This window comes from Argopecten irradians, chromosome 1, assembly GCF_041381155.1.
Source record: "Argopecten irradians isolate NY chromosome 1, Ai_NY, whole genome shotgun sequence".
NCBI lineage: Eukaryota > Metazoa > Mollusca > Bivalvia > Pectinida > Pectinidae > Argopecten > Argopecten irradians.
This window is the reverse complement of record NC_091134.1, coordinates 6,263,141-6,284,452: the sequence shown is the minus strand read 5'-3', so window position 1 is coordinate 6,284,452 and position 21,312 is coordinate 6,263,141. Positions and strand designations below refer to the sequence as shown.

The 21,312-nt window shown below is 34.9% G+C and overlaps 1 protein-coding gene across 7 annotated transcripts in view; it reads left to right on the top strand.

Annotated features, from left to right (window-relative positions):
* LOC138316058 (uncharacterized) overlaps positions 1-21,312 on the top strand; it is a 125,200-nt gene that overhangs the window by 77,355 nt on the left and 26,533 nt on the right. For 6 of the 7 annotated variants that reach the window (XM_069257540.1, XM_069257598.1, XM_069257589.1 and 3 more), the window contains one exon: positions 2,173-2,283. The gene's annotated coding sequence lies outside the window, so the exon portion shown is untranslated. Of the gene's footprint in view, positions 1-168; positions 357-2,172; positions 2,284-21,312 lie in introns of those variants that run through there. The other variant, XM_069257556.1, reaches the window with a different exon arrangement.

The window sequence follows — 21,312 nt, the reverse complement described above, 5'->3', positions numbered from 1 at the left end:
TCTAAACAAAGTCACAAACGATGAAAAACTTAATGTCTATTCCAGAAAGATGATGAATAAGGTTGAATACTACAAAATTGGACAGAAACATGTATCTGTTTGGTTGTGTCTGAAAGATTTAGGTAAATTTTTAAAAAGTGCTATTTTGATTTGTGATGTGACAAATATTGGTAAGAGTAGGGCTCTGTGTGAGATTTATCTGGCTACACACTATCGACTATAGTTCATGCGGAACTCCCTGCTTGTGCATGTTAGTCGGTCAGTTGTCCCTAACGGAATATGTCATGGTGCAGTGACCGTTACTTTCTTTCTCCCTGCTCACCTAGACCAACGTCACACCGAGCATATTGGCACAGGTAAGTTTTAAATAAACCTAATCCCGTTATGGATCACGAATAAACCGTTTTACAGGTGGGTTGACGAGTGTCAGCTCTAAACATGAAATTTGAGGCTTTACTTCACAATTCAATGAATGTCAGAAAATTCATTGTGGTTTTACTTGTATCTGAATGGAATTATATTTACGTCTGTGATAAATTCAATTACGTAAACTGCACAAGATCAGTAGACACTTTATGTTGAATAGATGGTTTAAAACCAGATGTAATGTTATATTGCATGTATCTGTAATTATAACATCTAAATTTAAATCTTATAAATATACCAAGTATTACTAAGCAAATGTGTCTTTTTATGTCACTGTGTCGGGGAATGTGTATAAAAAGTGTTTGTATCTCATTAAGTTTCCTTGCTCACTTGACCTGTCGTAGGAGCTGGTTTAAGTGGGTGGTACCACTAATTGACACATAAAGAAGTGTTACAATATAGGATGCTGATGTGATCCTCCATCATACATGAACCAGGATGTGCTGTCAGATTATTTTTGAGAGTTCTTGAATTGGTTAAATAATTAGAAGGCTTGAATTTATCATTCCATAAAATTTGATATTAAAAATAAAAAAGATCAGCATTGAATTACAGGATACAATGTTATACAGGATACAGATTTATATTTCGGTATTGGAGAGTGGTTTAACAATTTTGAAAAAATATGGATTTTTATTTTTCTTGAAACTAGCTAGAGATCAAATGTGATAAAATTGTCATAAAAATGTAATAGCTATTAAATCCTATCAGAAGAACTAAAATGTTGGATTTGATGTGTAATATAATTACATCAACACCCCAGTAGTAAACAGAGTTTGATGGGAGGAACTAGGGGAGAGGCAGCCAATCTTAAGTGAAAGTTGCATTGTGAATTATGAGTGGAGGAGCCACTCTTTTTGAGGAAAGTGGCCTGATATTTTGAGATGCTTTGGTACAGAGCTTTATAGAATATAAAAGCAGTCATTGGTGGAGAGGGCCGTGGTCTTTGAGGAAGGTGCTATGACTTATTGGGAGGGGGCATGGTCCTTTGGGAGAAGGGATAGCGTCTTGTCAGATGGAGGAGAAAGAAGTGGAAGGAGAAAGTTGTCAAAGGAGAGGGACATCACATTGTTTGGGGGGATGGGGGGGGGTGGTGGAATAGTGTCCTGTTAAAAAAAGTTGGCCATCATGTCCTAGGCTCAGCTATAACTGGAACAAAGACGTTGAGCCACATCAATCAATCAATCGCACAGGCCATTTGGGGGATGTCCTGCAGGGAAAGGGAAGTGTCCTATGAGGCGGGCAGTGTGTCCTTTGGGGAAAGGATATCTTACCTGGTAGGATATTGCCTTTTGGTGAATTGCCAGTTCCCTCAGGAAAGGGAGGGCATTTTCCCTTTGGGTTAGGTCATGATCACTGGGAAGGGACATTGTCCTAGTATAAAACAGCAATGTCCTTTGGGGAGCGACAATGTCCCAGTGACGAGGAGTGGTATTTTGTCCTTGAGACCAGAGTATGAGGATTTGCTAGGGGGAAGGTGAGAGAAGTAAATAATAAAATCAGCAGTCCAATCTATATACATAATGTGAAGAGGACCTTGTCCATTTTCGGTTAGGATGACCAAATAATCAAACCACCCCCATCCCCCCATCCCCCCCACCCCAGTCTGTGCCGTGTACTAAGCCCAAATGGGTATTTTACATCCGCCTTATAACTACATAATATTTCAGTTCTTCAGCTAAGGTATTAGACATCAAGTAAAATAAGGTTCAAGTGTAGTAAAATGATATCTACTTGTCTTTACAGAACACCCGAGGATCTGGATTGCTGAACCGGAACGCCCAGACCACTGAGCAGAACATCATTTAGCATGGCCGTGACAATGAATAGACTACATGAAAGCCTCGACTACACCTTGTATGTATAAGGCGACAGTCGAAAACATTTAACTTATGTAGGATTATCGTGTGATATCAGGTCTCCAGATAACACACAATGTCCTATTGAGCAGTTTGTAAAGAAAGTTAAAAATTTTACCTATTAAATTTGTTTTCACTCATGCGTTTTTATCAAAAGACATGGAGAATGTTCACTCTAATAGACTGAGGACGTCAACACTGTTTAGGGTCCCATAAATATAAAGTTTTTAGAGTAAACTGGGCTACCTTAATCTCTATCCTTAATATAAACCAGGGTAGCTTCAGTAACGTATCATCATAGCTCTTCCTGTTTAATAAATTATTTTATTGATATTTTTTGTGCAATAATAAGGAAAATAATGATGTTTTTAGATAAACGATAATGATAAAAAATTTGGCGTTAGATTTAAAAAGACATGAACACCGCTTTGGTTTATGACCCATGACATAGAGTCAGACACCATCAACTGCACAATTGACAAGATTTATAGCCAAAAAATACCTCTGAGCGAAATACACATTTAAATTTTAAAGCACATAAATGTTTTATAGTTATTGAGGTGTTTTATTGCATGGTGTTAAAAAAATATCAGTGGAATACATCAAAATGTCTCAATGCTAACCAGTGTAATGCTACTAGTGACTGGAGGGAAAAAATGAGTTAGCCAAAATCTGAGATTGGTACATACTTACCTGAGAGTTACACTGTCAGCAGAACATTTAATGCTTTTCTAGGTTACAGGATAAAAGTTCTGATAATATTCAATGTAGATGAGGGGTCAGCAAGGGATATTTTATGTTGGGGAGGGGAGGAGGGGGTTATTTGTTTATGTGATTCTATCTTAAATATGTTTTAGTTTGAAATTCTTAAGACATATACAGTATACTGCAATTGACACAACCGAATTCCTCTGTAGCTTTGTATATGTGCTTCAAGTTGTTCTGTTTACCTTGCAATTGTGATCTTCATGGCTGGGCTGATATAATACCTGTGTATTAAGTGAGTGCATGTGCACTGTGTTTGTGCATATATATCAATACACATACTCACAATAGGTTGAAGCTCATTATGTTATGTGTGTACAAGGGAAGTCAAGGATGAAAGAGGTGTCATTATATTAATCAAAGGTTCCAGTAAAAAAATCAAATTTTGCTGTCATTGCTATAAAATGGAGTGATATTTATAGCAGTTACCCTATATTACAATTTGTGATATTTATAACAGTTACCCTGTATCACATTGTGTGATATTTATAACTGTTACCCTGTATCACAATTTGTGATATTTATAACAGTTACCCTGTATCACAATTTGTGATATTTATGTCAGTTACCCTGTATCACAATGTGTGATATTTATAACTTTTACCCTGTATCACATTGTGTGATATTTATAACTGTTACCCTGTATCACAATGTGTGATATTTATAACAGTTACCCTGTATCACAATTTGTGATATTTATGTCAGTTACCCTGTATCACAATGTGTGATATTTATAACTTTTACCCTGTATCACATTGTGTGATATTTATAACTGTTACCCTGTATCACAATGTGTGATACTTATAACAATTACCCTGTATCACAATGTATAATATTTATAACGGTTACCCTGTATCACAATGTGTGATATTTAAAACAGTTACCCTAGCTGTATCACAATGTATGATATTTATATACTGTTACCCTGTATCACAATGTGTGATATTTGTAACAGTTGCAATTATATCACAATGTGTGATATTTGTAACAGTTACAATTATATCACAATGTGTGATATTTATAACAGTTACAATTATATCACAATGTGTGATATTTGTAACAGTTACAATTATATCACAATGTGTGATATTTATAACAGTTACCCTGTATCACAATGTGTGATATATTATAACAGTTACCGTGTATCACAATGTGTGATATTTATAACAGTTACCCTGTATCACAATGTGTGATATTTATTAGCCCACCATCATCAGATGGTTGGCTATTCAAGTCGCCTTCCTCCATGGTCCGTCATCCGTTAACAATTCTTGTTACCGCTATTCCTCAGAAAGTACTGAAAGGATCTTTCTCAAATTTCATATGTAGGTTCCCCTAGGACCCTAGTTGTGCATATTGCATTTTGGGACCGATCGGTCAACAATATGGCCGACAGTCGGCCATCTTGGATTTTGATAGTTGAAGTTTGTTACCGCTATTTCTCAAAAAGTGCAGAAGGGATCTTTCTCAAATTTCATATACAGGTTCCCCTAGGACCCTAGTTGTGCATATTGCATTTTGGGACCGATCGGTGAACAAGCAGGGAAAAGATCCCTCTTTCCATTGTCAGACCTAGATCATTCTTTGGTCGGCGCCAAGATCCCTCTGGGATCTCTTGTAACAGTTACCCTGTATCACAATGTGTGATATTTATAACAGTTACTATGTATCACAATGTGTGATATTTATAACAGTTACCCTGTATCACAATGTGTGATATTTATAACAGTTTACCCTGTATCACAATGTATGATATTTATATCTGTTACCCTGTATCACAATATGTAATATATTTATATCATATGTAATGGTTACCCTGTATCACAATGTGTGATTTTTAAAACAGTTACCCTGTATCACAATGTGTGATATTTATAACAGTTACTCTGTATCATAATGTGTGATATTTATAACAGTTACCCTGTATCACATTGTGTGATACTTATAACGGTTACCCTGTATCACAATGTGTGATATTTGTAACAGTTACCCTGTATCACAATGTATGATATTTATATACTGTTACCCTGTGTCACAATGTGTGATATTTATAACAGTTACCCTGTATCACAATGTGTGATATTTATATACTGTTACCCTGTATCACAATGTATGATATTTATATACTGTTACCCTGTATCACAATGTGTGATATGTATAACAGTTACTCTGTATCATAATGTGTAATATTTATAACAGTTACTCTATATCACAATGTGTGATATTAATAACTGTTACCCTGTATCACAATGTGCGATATCTGTAACAGTTACCCTTTACCAAAATGTGTAATATTTATAACAGTTACCCTGTATCACAATGTGTGATATGTATAACAGTTACCCTATATCAAAATGTGTGATATTTATAACTGTTACCCTGTATCACAATGTGTGATATTTATAACTGTTACCCTGTATCACAATGTGTGATATTTATAACAGTTACCCTGTATCACAATGTGTGATATTTATGTCAGTTACCCTAAATCACATTGTGTGATATTTATAACAGTTACCCTGTATCACAATGTGTGATATTTTTAGCCCACCATCATCAGATGGTGGGCTATTCAAATCGCCTTTCGTCCGTGGTCCGTGGTCCGTCCGTCCGTCCTTCCGTCCGTCCTTCCGTCCGTCCGTCTCTCCGTTAACAATTCTTGTTACCGCTATTTCTCATAAAGTACAGAAGGGATCTTTCTCAAATTTCACATGTAGGTTCCCCAAGGGCCCTAGTTGTGCATATTGCATTTTGGGACCAATCGGTCAACAAGATGGCCGACTGGCGGCCATCTTGGATTTTGATAGTTAAAGTTTGTTACCGCTATTTCTCAGAAAGTTTTGAAGGGATCTTTCTCAAATTTCATATGTTGGTTCTCCTAGGGCCCTAGTTGTGCATATTGCATTTTGGGACCAATCGGTCAACAAGATGGCCGACTGGCGGCCATCTTGGATTTTGATAGTTAAAGTTTGTTACCGCTATTTCTCAGAAAGTTTTGAAGGGATCTTTCTCAAATTTCATATGCATGTTCCCCTTGAACCCTAGTTGTGCATATTGCATTTTGGGAGTGATCGGTCAACAAGATAGCCGACCAGCGGCCATCTTGGATTTTGATAGTTAAAGTTTGTTAACACTATTTCCCAGAAAGTACTGAAGGAATCTTTCTCAAATTTCATATGTAGGTTCCCCTACGACCCTAGTTGTGCATATTGCATTTTGGGACAGATCGGTCAGCAAGATGATCGACAGGTAGCCATCTTGAATTTTGATAATTGAAGTTTGTTACTGCTACATATCTCAGAAAGTACTGAAAGGATCTTTCTCAAGGTTCATATATAGTATGTAGTAAAAGTTTGAAAAGCAGGGAAAAGATCCCTCTTTCTGTTGTCAGACATAGATCATTCTTTGGTGGGCGCCAAGGATCTCTTGTTATACTATTACCCTGTATCACAATGTGTGATATGTATAACAGTTACTCTGTATCATAATGTGTAATATTTATAACAGTTACCCTATATCAAAATGTGTGATATTTATAACTGTTACCCTGTATCACAATGTGTGATATTTATAACTGTTACCCTGTATCACAATGTGTGATATTTATATCTGTTACCCTGTATCACAATGTGTGATATTTATAACTGTTACCCTGTATTACAATTTGTGATATTTATAACTGTTACCCTGTATCACAATTTGTGATATTTATGACTGTTACCCTGTATCACAATGTATGATATTTATAACTGTTACCCTGTATCACAATGTGTGATATTTATAACTGTTACCCTGTATCACAATTTGTGATATTTATGACTGCTACCCTGTATCACAATGTGTGATATTTATAACTGTTACCCTGTATCACAATGTGTGATATTTATAACTGTTACTCTGTATCACAATGTGTGATATTTATAACTGTTACCCTGTATCACAATGTGTGATATTTATAACAGTTACACTGTATCACAATGTGTGATATTCATAACAGTTACCCTGTATCACAATGTGTGATATTTATAATTATTATACCTCAAGTTAGAATCCTGCATACTGATTGTTGGAGAAATATTTTACACGATCACACGGCAGGTAACATTAGAACAATAGGAAACAATAGACACGTGGGTAGCAACTCCCTAGCAACGGGTGATAGTGTATTTTTGACAGTGCAAAATATTAACTGCCCGAAAAAGATGCGCACTTGTTTCTTTTTCCAACGCCATCTTTGTTTTTGAAGCAACGCTTCAAAATTTATCTGGAGCTATTTATTAATAGTTTTGCTGAATTAGTCTGTTACCCTGTATCACAATGTTTGATATTTATAACTGATACCCTCTATCACAATATGTGATATTATATAAATACTACCTGCATTAGAGGGTGACAGTGCCTAGTGTCACCCTGAGGATATCACTGTTACCCGAGGCGAAGCCGAGGGATGACGCTAGGCACTGTCACCCTCTAATGCAGGTAGTATTTATTTTATTATACCAAAAGTCTAGAAACAAAGATAGTTTTCAAGTATTTGCAATCTTTTGAAACATTTTAACTGATTTTAGCAAAAGTCAAACAGTTACCGTCGGCAGTAAAATAGCATATCAGCTTGTACTCAGTAGCGCTAAATATCATTGAATTATAAAAATGAATATACTCACAATAAGCATTTAGTGAAAATTCTTGTTGTCTTGTCTCCTGCGTTGTTTTAATCTTAACGTTTTTGGTTTTGTCCCATCATCTGTTTACAACATTAGCAAAGTCACGAAGATGCTTGAAATCACATGTCTTACGTTCACCTTATCACCGACCCCTGTGACCTTGAATGGAGGTCAAGGTCATTTATTTGAACAAACTTGGTAGCCCTTCATCCCAGCATGCTACAGGCCAAATATCAGTACCCTGGGCCTTCTGGGTCTTGAGAAGAAGTCGTTTAAAGATTTTAGCCTCTTTGATCCCTATGACCTTTAATGAAGGTCAAGGTCATTCATTTGAACAATCTTGGTAGCCCTTTGTCCCAGCATGGTACAGGCCAAATATCAGTACCCTGGGCCTTTGGGTTATTGAGAAGAAGTTGTTTGAATGAAAAGTTTACGCACGGCGCACGACGACAGACGGTGCATGATGACAATAGGTCATCCTGACCCTTCGGTTCAGATGACCTAAAAAAAAGAATACTCACAATAAGCATTTAGTGAAAATTCTAGTTGTCTTGTCTCCTGCGTTTGTTAAAATCTTTTTTTGTAAATTTCAATGAATTTCGGTTTCGTTCTGTCGTCTGTTTACAACATTAGCAATGACACTTGAAATCGCATGTCTTCCGTTCACCTAATCACCGACGGGTTCATAAAAACCAACATTTAGCGCTTGGACGGTAAGAGAAAAGACGTAAAGGAAAAGTTCCATCCTTGATTTGAAAAAAAATTATTGATAATCAGACAAATTTGGCAAACTGTTACTAAATAGCTGCATATAAATTTTGAAGCGTCGCTTCAAAAAACAAAGATGATGTCGAAAAAAGAAACGATTGCTCATCTTTTTCGGACGGTTAATATTTTGCACTGTCAAAAATACACTATCACCCGTTGCTAGAGGGTTGTTACGAACGTGTCTATTGTTTCCTATTGTTGTAATGTTACCTGCCGTGTGATAGTGTAAAATACCAAATATCTCTCGACCAGTCATGATGCAGGATTCTCACTTGAGGTATAATAATTGTAACTGTTACCCTGTATTACCCTGTCCTGTTCAGATTTCTGATGGAGGCAGTATGGACATAGGTGTCTGATAGACAAATTCTGGTTCCTCTATCTGATTTTATTTTCAAGAACTTTACTAAGTAAATTGCAATGTGATATTATAGAGATGTTCATGAAAAACATACACAGTTATAATTGTGTGTTGAGATACAAAAGATTTTAATTGTGTATCATTTGTGTATCCTCTTATTACCTAGGAGGAAGGCTTAAATTTCAAATTATTAGTTAGCTAGCTCAAAATTCAATCTTTTGATGCTGAATAAATATATTTAGTATATCTTACAGAAAAAAATTATTTGCACCAAATCTTGTTCTTGCATTGAAGTATTATAGAGATATTACCCTTTGAAACTAAGTACTCTGACCCCTGTTCAGTGTGTATTAATTGTCAGAAATGTGTTTCTGGTATTGTAGTTACCTATAATATTCTTAATTAGAGTTATTGCCCTTTGAGGACGTGCATTATGCTGTAATTAATTATAAACTTGTTCAATGTGTAGTAACCTGCTATGCCTTCAAGGACATGCAGTATGCTGTAATTAATTATAAACTTGTTCAATGTGTAGTAACCTGCTATGCCTTTGAGGACATGCATTGTATTAATTATAAACTTGTTCAAAGTGTAGTAACTGCTATGCCTTCGAGGACATGCAGTATGCTGTAATTAATTATAAACTTGTTCAATGTGTAGTAACCTGCTATGCCTTTGAGGACATGCATTATATGCTGTAATTAATTATAAACTTGTTCAAAGTGTAGTAACCTGCTATGCCTTTGAGGACATGCATTATGCTGTAATTAATTATAAACTTGTTCAAAGTGTAGTAACCTGCTATGCCTTCGAGGACATGCAGTATGCTGTAATTAATTATAAACTTGTTCAATGTGTAGTAACCTGCTATGCCTTCGAGGACACACATTATGCTGTAATTAATTATAAACTTGTTCAAAGTGTAGTAACCTGCTATGCCTTCGAGGACACATTATGCTGTAATTAATTATAAACTTGTTCAATGTGTAGTAACCTGCTATGCCTTCGAGGACATGCATATTATGCTGTAATTAATTATAAACTTGTTCAATGTGTAGTAACCTGCTATGCCTTCGAGGACACAGTATGCTGTAATTAATTATAAACTTGTTCAAAGTGTAGTAACCTGCTATGCCTTCGAGGACATGCAGTATGCTGTAATTAATTATAAACTTGTTCAATGTGTAGTAACCTGCTATGCCTTCGAGGACATGCAGTATGCTGTAATTAATTATAAACTTGTTCAATGTGTAGTAACCTGCTATGCCTTCGAGGACATGCAGTATGCTGTAATTAATTATAAACTTGTTCAATGTGTAGTAACCTGCTATGCCTTTGAGGACATGCATTATTATGCTGTAATTAATTATAAACTTGTTCAAAGTGTAGTAACCTGCTATGCCTTCGAGGACATGCAGTATGCTGTAATTAATTATAAACTTGTTCAATGTGTAGTAACCTGCTATGCCTTCGAGGACATGCATTATGCTGTAATTAATTATAAACTTGTTCAATGTGTAGTAACCTGCTATGCCTTCGAGGACATGCATTATGCTGTAATTAATTATAAACTTGTTCAAAGTGTAGTAACCTGCTATGCCTTCGAGGACATGCAGTATGCTGTAATTAATTATATAAACTTGTTCAAAGTGTGTAGTAACCTGCTATGCCTTAGAGGACATGCAGTATGCTGTAATTAATTATAAACTTGTTCAATGTGTAGTAACCTGCTATGCCTTCGAGGACATGCATTATGCTGTAATTAATTATAAACTTGTTCAAAGTGTAGTAACCTGCTATGCCTTCGAGGACATGCAGTATGCTGTAATTAATTATAAACTTGTTCAATGTGTAGTAACCTGCTATGCCTTCGAGGACATGCATTATGCTGTAATTAATTATAAACTTGTTCAAAGTGTAGTAACCTGCTATGCCTTCGAGGACATGCAGTTATGCTGTAATTAATTATAAACTTGTTCAATGTGTAGTAACCTGCTATGCCTTCGAGGACATGCATATTATGCTGTAATTAATTATAAACTTGTTCAAAGTGTAGTAACCTGCTATGCCTTCGAGGACATGCAGTATGCTGTAATTAATTATAAACTTGTTCAATGTGTAGTAACCTGCTATGCCTTCGAGGACATGCAGTATGCTGTAATTAATTATAAACTTGTTCAAAGTGTAGTAACCTGCTATGCCTTCGAGGACATGCAGTATGCTGTAATTAATTATAAACTTGTTCAATGTGTAGTAACCTGCTATGCCTTCGAGGACATGCAGTATGCTGTAATTAATTATAAACTTGTTCAAAGTGTAGTAACCTGCTATGCCTTCGAGGACATGCAGTATGCTGTAATTAATTATAAACTTGTTCAATGTGTAGTAACCTGCTATGCCTTCGAGGACATGCAGTATGCTGTAATTAATTATTATAAACTTGTTCAATGTGTAGTAACCTGCTATGCCTTCGAGGACATGCAGTATGCTGTAATTAATTATAAACTTGTTCAATGTGTAGTAACCTGCTATGCCTTCGAGGACATGCAGTATGCTGTAATTAATTATAAACTTGTTCAATGTGTAGTAACCTGCTATGCCTTCGAGGACGTGCAGTATGCTGTAATTAATTATAAACTTGTTCAATGTGTAGTAACCTGCTATGCCTTCGAGGACATGCAGTATGCTGTAATTAATTATAAACTTGTTCAATGTGTAGTAACCTGCTATGCCTTCGAGGACATGCATGCAGTAATTAATTATAAACTTGTTCAAGTGTAAATTATGCCTTCGAGGACTTATTAATTATAACTTGTTCAATGTGTAGTAACCTGCTATGCCTTCGAGGACATGCAGTATGCTGTAATTAATTATAAACTTGTTCAATGTGTATAACTGCTATGCCTTGAGACTGCTATCTGTAATTAATTATAAATTGTTCAAGTGTAGTAACTGCTATGCCTTGAGGACATGCAGTATGCTGTAATTAATTATAAACTTGTTCAATGTGTAGTAACCTGCTATGCCTTTGAGGACATGCATTATTATGCTGTAATTAATTATAAACTTGTTCAAAGTGTAGTAACCTGCTATGCCTTCGAGGACATGCAGTATGCTGTAATTAATTATAAACTTGTTCAATGTGTAGTAACCTGCTATGCCTTTGAGGACATGCATTATTATGCTGTAATTAATTATAAACTTGTTCAAAGTGTAGTAACCTGCTATGCCTTCGAGGACATGCAGTATGCTGTAATTAATTATAAACTTGTTCAATGTGTAGTAACCTGCTATGCCTTTGAGGACATGCATTATTATGCTGTAATTAATTATAAACTTGTTCAATGTGTAGTAACCTGCTATGCCTTCGAGGACATGCAGTATGCTGTAATTAATTATAAACTTGTTCAATGTGTAGTAACCTGCTATGCCTTCGAGGACATGCAGTATGCTGTAATTAATTATAAACTTGTTCAATGTGTAGTAACCTGCTATATGCCTTCGAGGACATGCAGTATGCTGTAATTAATTATAAACTTGTTCAATGTGTAGTAACCTGCTATGCCTTTGAGGACATGCAGTATGCTGTAATTAATTATAAACTTGTTCAATGTGTAGTAACCTGCTATGCCTTTGAGGACATGCATTATTATGCTGTAATTAATTATAAACTTGTTCAAAGTGTAGTAACCTGCTATGCCTTCGAGGACATGCAGTATGCTGTAATTAATTATAAACTTGTTCAATGTGTAGTAACCTGCTATGCCTTCGAGGACATGCATTATGCTGTAATTAATTATAAACTTGTTCAATGTGTAGTAACCTGCTATGCCTTCGAGGACATGCAGTATGCTGTAATTAATTATAAACTTGTTCAATGTGTAGTAACCTGCTATGCCTTCGAGGACATGCAGTATGCTGTAATTAATTATAAACTTGTTCAATGTGTAGTAACCTGCTATGCCTTCGAGGACATGCAGTATGCTGTAATTAATTATAAACTTGTTCAAAGTGTAGTAACCTGCTATGCCTTTGAGGACATGCAGTATGCTGTAATTAATTATAAACTTGTTCAATGTGTAGTAACCTGCTATGCCTTTGAGGACATGCAGTATGCTGTAATTAATTATAAACTTGTTCAATGTGTAGTAACCTGCTATATGCCTTTGAGGACACACATTATGCTGTAATTAATCAATAAGTTCTATATTTACCTATTATACATCTATCCTGGATCCTTATTATCGTAATATACCTATTATTATATTTAATTATATGTAGAGTTATTGCCCTTGTAACTGATCCTATACGCCTGTGTATACATACTGTACCTTTCAGCCATAATGATGTTAGGTGTCACCACTCACCTGTCCAGGTGTGGCCCTTTGTTAACACCCCCCTCTGCAGGGGGTCGCATACATGTCATCACTTCCTCTGTCTATCAATAGACCATGTTTACTGGACTGTGGATTCTACTGTATAACAGACACAGCTGATTGGACACTCGACCACAGGTGATCCCTATTAGAGCTCACATGACCCTGTACACCTTTCCTAGCCCATCCAATTAAGGCCATAGCACTAAAATTAACTGATCAGATGAGAGTAAGTTCATTGGAGCGGAACATCAACGAAGTCCACATGTGTGTGTGTTTGTTTTGACACTTCTCACCTATGATAATTAGGACCTAGTTGGTTTAACAACAAAGCCTAGAAAGTAATGAACATAAAGTACTGGGTAAAATGTGGCACACGTAGCTTGTGTAAGTCAAATGTGGAAATGTCAGTATGTGTAGACGATTTTACTGGTGATGTTGATGTGACATTTACAAGGCTGCAGCTGATGAGGAAGATACTTTTTAACAGGTATACTTAAGATTGTTAAATAGGTATATTATAAAATGGTGAGCTAGTTTGTATAAAAATATAGAATGATGACCATGTATGCAAGTGTATATTTTAAAATGTGGAAGTTAAAATTGCAACATAAATTCAGTAATAAAATTATAAAAAAAAAGTAAATCTAGAGACTAATTAAATTATAAATAAATAATTTGATTTAGTAATGTTGTTTGAAATTCTACCTTCTATATAGATATTGATTACTAAAATTATTGCAATAGACGTAGACAAAACAAAATCCAACAAACAGTGAATTAGGAAATATGCTTTACACTTTTCATAATTCTAACAGGCCTAACTTTGACCCATATACATGTTCTTACGATACAAAAAGAAAAAATATTGAAAAAATTAAAACATCAAATTATTTTTATCACTATTAGGCATTTTTTAAGTTATAATTGTATATTTAATAATGACCTTAGCATGACTGTAAAAAATCATTGATAAAATATTAAAATACTAATATGAATTAAAAGAAATTAAAATTAAATATAATTTTTTAAATTATAATCATGCAGATCTTTAGTGAAATTATTAAACATTAGGTAGAGTTGTGTAATATCATAAACAGTGATTATAATTTCATTCTTAAAAACTACCTTATTTGACACATTTGTTCTCTCAAAATATTGAATAGAAAATAAGATCATTTTATTCTTTACATACCGTATTTTCCCTAATGAGGGCGCTGGGCACGGGTAAATGACTGAGGGGGGCGCGGTTATTTGAGACCATTTTTAGATGTTTTTTTCTGAAACAGACTATAGACATCTTGCTTTTAGTTTCGTATTTTTCTGAAACTTATGATAACCAACTTTCGTTTTGAAGTCAAGTAAGTATTGAAATTACATAATAATGAAGAAATGTATGCACCAGAAGTATTAAACATTGGTTAAATATGTCCGTTTCACGGAATTTTTGTATTTCATGCTAGCCTGTTTGTTTACCTTGCGTACACAAAATGGCGGACGGTGCTTTCGATCGCTACTTTCGTTTTGTGGCAGATGGGGAATACCGACAAGAGCACACAATAAAATGCTTATAAATGATAATATTACTGTTAGTTAGGAACCTTTATCATAGATATACAGTAAGTATTCATAAAACCTGTACAGACATCGCTAAAATGTTGTTGCCAGTTAGTCTTCATCCATACACGTGTGTGGGACATTCAAGTGACACGTTTTGTTTTGAACATGGCGTTCTAGCTATTTCTATGTGTAAATACTTGGCAAGTTATTCAGTGCAATAAATTTAGTGTTCATACAAGCTGATTAGATATCTGTTAGGCATCAGATTGATGTAAAACTGTATTTCATTACCGTCTGCAGAGACAAATCGTCACAATCTGGCACAAAAATTGTATGAAATTAGTTGATTTTTTTCAGCAAAAAACGTGGGGGCGCCCTTATTAGAGGAGGCGCTCTTAATAGGGAAAATACGGTATTTGAATTATTTTTACTTGTGTTATTCTGCAGGTTTTTATTGATATTGGGAATGGTTATCCAAGAGGTAGTCAGAAATGACAGCCGAGTAAAAATCTGATGAAAAGTGACTTGATTACTCGTTAGAGGCTTTAATGTTCCTTAATTAATCTCCCTGTACCAATAGCATGACCTCAGTGTTCTGATCATGAGTTAGCTAAAAGCCGAACCAATGACATAACGTGCACACCATGTTCAGGTCAGAATTCCGGTTGGCTTATTAAACAATGGCAGAAAGATGTACAAACACAGATATAGTGAGAGAAAAAGAGATATATTTGTGACTTCAATCAGCACACCTTCTACATATCAAAGGGGATTAGACCGATAAACAGTCATATTGTTATGATAACAACACCATCTCAAGGAAGCCATTTTGCGATGATAAACAGACTATATGTAGTTATAGATTAGAATGGTCTCGCCTCGTTGTTAACAGATTACAAAGCGTTGCCATGCAATCAGGCGCTATTTTATATTTTAAAGCGGAGATTCCTGGATAATACTGCAGTAAGATTTTAATTGAATCAGACCAGAAGATGTGGAGTTTTTACTGGAGTGGATTATTCATAGTGTAGATCTAATAGCTGATGTGTTACTTTACAATCTTATATCTTCTTCAGGTGATATTGATTAATGATATAATCCTGTGTGATTTTAAATTCTAAAAATGTGCCTTGGTTTGGATTGGAGAACAATAGATCTTTTGATTATTATTTGTGAAACAGAGAAAAAAAAAGTGTAACTTAAGTGTACGTACCACATCAAATCCCAATTTTGTATAGAGTGTACATATAATTATCCTGTGGCACTATATTATATTATAATCAAGATTTCCTTTCAATTAGGTGTACTTATATGGATTAAATTCTACAAAAAGATAATAACACTTGAACAATTTAGTATTTAGAGATGGTGTTTTACAGATTCCACGACCTCGTACGTCTACACTAATACTATACTGACATGATAAATGTTCTCTCTTTGTTGTAATGGTATTATGTGAATTATGGAGAATTGTCTGTAAAATAACGGATTAAAAAAAGCAGAGTCCGGAATGGTCAGAATTGTTTTAAAAAGATTTCCACCCCAATGTTATAAATGAAGCAGTTCTATGTGGTCATATGTTATAATTTTGAAGTGTGGTCACTAATTATTGGAGCCAGGTCCAGTGGGTCTAATTATAGAATGCCAGCTGTTTAGGTGACACTTGAAGACTTAGTTACATTTGTACCGCATGTCGATTAGGTGACACTTGAAGACTTAGTTACATTTGTACCGCATGTCGATTAGGTGACACTTGAAGACTTAGTTACATTTGTACCGCATGTCGATTCAAGAACAACTCTGAGGTGTCATGATGGAAATATTGAGTTGTTTTTTTGCTGAATTTTAAGGGACAATTAAGTCTAAGAGAACATTAAAATTTGTACATATATCGGTAAAAAAACCCAGTTCTAATGGAAATCAGATCAGTCGGTTTTACTGTGATATGCCAGAAAAGCCCATTGTGGTGAAATGCGTGTGAAATGTTCAAACTCACTCGCTGTCTGCCATTACACAATGTGGTCGAACATCTTGTATGCCGGACCCTGTCCCTTGCTCGTAGAGTAATGCTACGTACTTTTGTCTAGAACTGCTCAGATTGCTCTTACAGCAGTGTATTTACCTTATTAGGTGAATTGTCTTGTCTAAAAAATAATTTTATCATCTGCACAGTGGTTATATGTAGTTCATGACTTTGGCTCGGATATGGGTACAGCGATCAACGATTTGGAATTACAATGGTATCAATTAAAATACTAAATAACAACGTGGAATTTGTCAATATTTTATGTTGTATGTTTCATAAGAAATGTAGAACAATACATTTATTGCTTCTTGGTTATGTAAAAGAATTAGCCTGAGGGAATTGTCCCTTTAAAAAAAAATTTGTTAATCAGTTATTTCCCAAGCTCTTGTTAGCCTGGTTTGGTGTGTAAAGGAAATTTAGATATAGAATTCTTATCATAAATTAAATTTTAAATCCTTCTATGGTAAAAATCTTCAGATTTTTATAAGCAGGCCCTTTTGATTGATTTAGTTTAGTTGAGATAACAGTGTTAATTAAACTAAATATTAAGTCTCTTTCTTACCTATTGTCTAAATCTTTAATATTGTCAATTGAAAATGTAGAAAATATGAAATATTTTATAAAGTTTGGGGGAAAAAATATCAATATTTCAAGACTTTGATATTTATCTTTTTTTTTTTTTATTTGGTATATATAGTACCTCTGACATTGTTTGGGATTCAGTGATGACAGTAGAATACACAAGAAGGTTTAATCATGTGGTCCTTTTTTCAGCAATTTTACAAGATAACAAACATGACTAGATTTTTGATTGTTACCTGGTCCACTAAAGGTAAAAAATTGCTGGATACAAATCTCATCAAAATTTAAAAGAGCATAAAATTAGCATTAAATTGGCGTCATGCATCATTGCTTACTGTTTTAGGCAGTGCTTTTTAAACTTGATTGCAGTCATGGCAGTGAGCTTTAATGCCATTCTATATGCTAAACAATTACTTTGAATCTCATTTCTAACATAAAACATGATTTTGCATAGATGAAACCTGCGTGAAATTAGTAGAGAATAGCCGTAAAATGTTCAGAATTAAGTTGTTGCGGACTTGCCCCGGCTGGTTGTCACCGGTTGGCTAGTCATGTGATCATTTAGGGTCCGTTAGACGGGATTAAACATTCCGAATCCTGCCCTAGCAATCTGAAGTATTTACCGTAACTTTGGATTTCAGTCTCGAGCTCACATCAATTGAATTGGCAGGGATATTTTGTTGGAACTGTCTGGTCTTATGGAAAGTTATTAGGCAGACATTTAAAAACAGTATCTGAAATAGGGGCGTAAGACAGAGTATCTTTATAAAGGCACGGTAGGACTGAATTAATTCTCATCACTGGGGAAGCTAATGTATGTTTATATGTCTATTTCTCAATTATTCAGAAGTTTTATAAAACTTGTACTGCAGGCATTCATAGCATGCTGACAGTAAGACAGCTGGGAGGATGTAAAAAAAAATTCTTCATGAATTGTGATTTTCTTGTTTTCTTGTAATGCTTTCTTTCTCACTTCTTCTTTATTTCTATTGTTACTTCTGAACAGTTGAAGATACTGTGATAAAATACTTAGAGTGCCTATAATAAGTACAGTCAAACCTGCCTTAGCGACCACCTCTGTATAAAGACCACCTGCTTATCAAGACCAATTCCTCAGGGTCCCAAATGGTGAATTCCAACAAAATTTGCCCTTTGAAAGATCCCTTGGGTGGTCTTTATTGACCGTTTTTGATGCTGTGTGCACATCAAAACAATTAAACTAATCCGCGGTGAAAATTAAAAGTTGTTTTGTTCATTTCACGTATTACTTGATGGTATGAAAAAATAAAACTGTAATATTCAAAACCACAGATATTAAATTTGTACATGTATATACACCATGGATGGAGTGTTTAAGTATTCAGCTGGGACTCTATGATATTTGTATTCCTCCGAGATCAGTAGTCTCTCGAAAATTGTGAACAATGCCTTCTTCGATGTCTTCCTCCACGGCAGACTTTCGGTGGATTTTGGATTATGTATGTTTATTTAAATTTTACGTAATTCATGCTACTGATCGATTAATGGTATCAAAAGTTAGGAAGGTAACTGCAAAAAAAGTTCTTATAACGCTTATAAAAAAATTTGTGTTGGTTGCATTTACGAACTATATATGATGATATTATTGCGCAGTAAAAGTTAATAGTTTTGAGTACGTGTTTCCTCCCTTGATCTGTCACTGGCAGTTGTCTTTTGTTTATCGACAACTGCGTTATATAAAAAGGGAAAAAGTACAAAATTTATCAACATAAACTTACATGATAAAATGATAATATAAATCTATATATACGAGCAATTTAAAGTGACAAATGGACTTATATTGCCGTGTAATGTACCGTAGCCTTATGAAGACTTGCTAAAGTCCAATGTATGGCATGTTATTTCAAGTTTTCTTGATGTTAGCGTTCTTATGAATTCAAAAGAAATTTGAGTGTATTTGAGTATTTGAGTAACCAAAAAATGTACCTTTTATATGGCAAAAGTATATGGCCATGTTTTATTATAAGTCAAAAGTCGGCAAAGCAAAACAAAGATAAAATGTTCTGCATGATAATATCTCGCCAACCAGATACTGTAGGGCTTATGAAGACTTGCTAAAGTCCAGTACATTACATGAAGTTTTCTTGATGTTAACGGCTAGCGTTCTTGTGAATATAAAAGAAATCCGAGTGATGTATGTAATGAAATAAAATATATGATATAATGTACCTTTTATTTTGCAAAACTATTTGGCCATGATTTATAAGTCAAAAGTCGTCAAAGCAACCCAGGTTAGTTTTCTTAAAAGGAAACCAAAACATATCCGGAAATGGTAATATTTCTAATGTTATATTTTTCTGAAAATATTCTTAAATGTTAAGTGGATATTAAGATACGGATATGTTAACTTATTATTTGTTTGACTTTGAAGAGACATTGATGAAATTGAATTGTGATTAATAAAGAATTATAAAAGATTCTGAACGGTTTCATTGGTGTTGAAATCTTTATTTCAGAGATAATTCAGATATAAAATTTATTACAGTTATTTCAGGAAAATAAGTTATTCAACTTATTGTTCTTGAAAAATTTTAGATATCGTAAAAAAAATACGGTACACTGTTAATATATTTTGTTAAACTCAGAATTCAACACTGCACGCTTAGTATACTAAATTCAATATTAAAATGAAAAACCAATTTCTTTATTTCTTTGTTTGAGTCCTTCATTCACAGAAACTATCAGTGGCCTGATTGATGCTGAGTTGAGTCAAATGGTCAAATGCCATGAGTCTGACCTCTTGCTGAAATTATTTTACACCAACAGATGATTTCGTAATTAAATTACTATTTCTTTATTCCATTAAAATTGCTGTTTATTTTAATTGATTAGATATATTACATTCTGTTAACTGCCATGGTCATTAAGGGTGGCCTCCTTGTATGTTGCTTGTGTGGATGTCTGTCTGTATATATTTTGAGAGACTGAATATGTTCCTGTTGTACTATGTCTTTGTAACAGTGAAACTTTCTCCTTTTTATAGTGCTATCTTACTGAACCATGTTGCCAGAGACACATACTATTTTTCAACTCACCTGGCCCAAAGGGCCATTGTGCTTGTGTCATGGCGCGGCGTCCGTCGTCCGTCCGTCCGTCAACATTTCCTTTAAATCGCTCTAGTCGTGGAGTTCTGCATGGATTGTAACCAAATTTGGCCACAAACATCCTTGGGGGAGGGGGAACAGAACTTATATAAATTTTGGCTCTGAGCCCCCGGGAGCAGGAGGGGCGGGGCCCAATAGGGGAAATAGAGGTAAATCCTATAAATCGCTATTTGTCTTAGAGTTCTGCATAGATTGTAACCAAATTTGGCCACAAACATCCTTGGGGGAAGAAGAACAGAACTTGAATAAATTTTAGCTCTGACCCCCTGGGGGTAGGAGGGGTGGGGCCCAATAGGGGAATTCGGTAAATATTCAAATTCCTTCAGATAAAAAATGAACCTGTATTCAGAACAAAACTTGGCATTACAAACCAGGTGAGCGATACAGGCCCTCAGGGCCTCTTGTTAGTTAAAGGGGAAGATCCTTAATTACCAGTATATCCTATCAGATTGCTTTCTCAGTATCTAAAGTAATAATTGTGTTATGATTTGAATAGAGGAGTTTGTATTAACGCTTATAAGATTGATAAAATTTAAAAACCCCTAATGAAAACTCCAATTACGTAATGTTTATAGTCGGCCATTGAGGTGAGAAGTAGATGCTATAGTACATACATGGGGAGAGTGTCAGTCAGAGTGTGACCAGCTCGATATGAGCACAATCAATGTTTGATATGCGTTAGATGAATATCAACAGGCTTGCCGACTCTGAAAAGCTGTTAATCGTTCTTGTCATTCGGTCATGCTCTATTGCACACGTATAGATTCTCACCCACCCGCTTC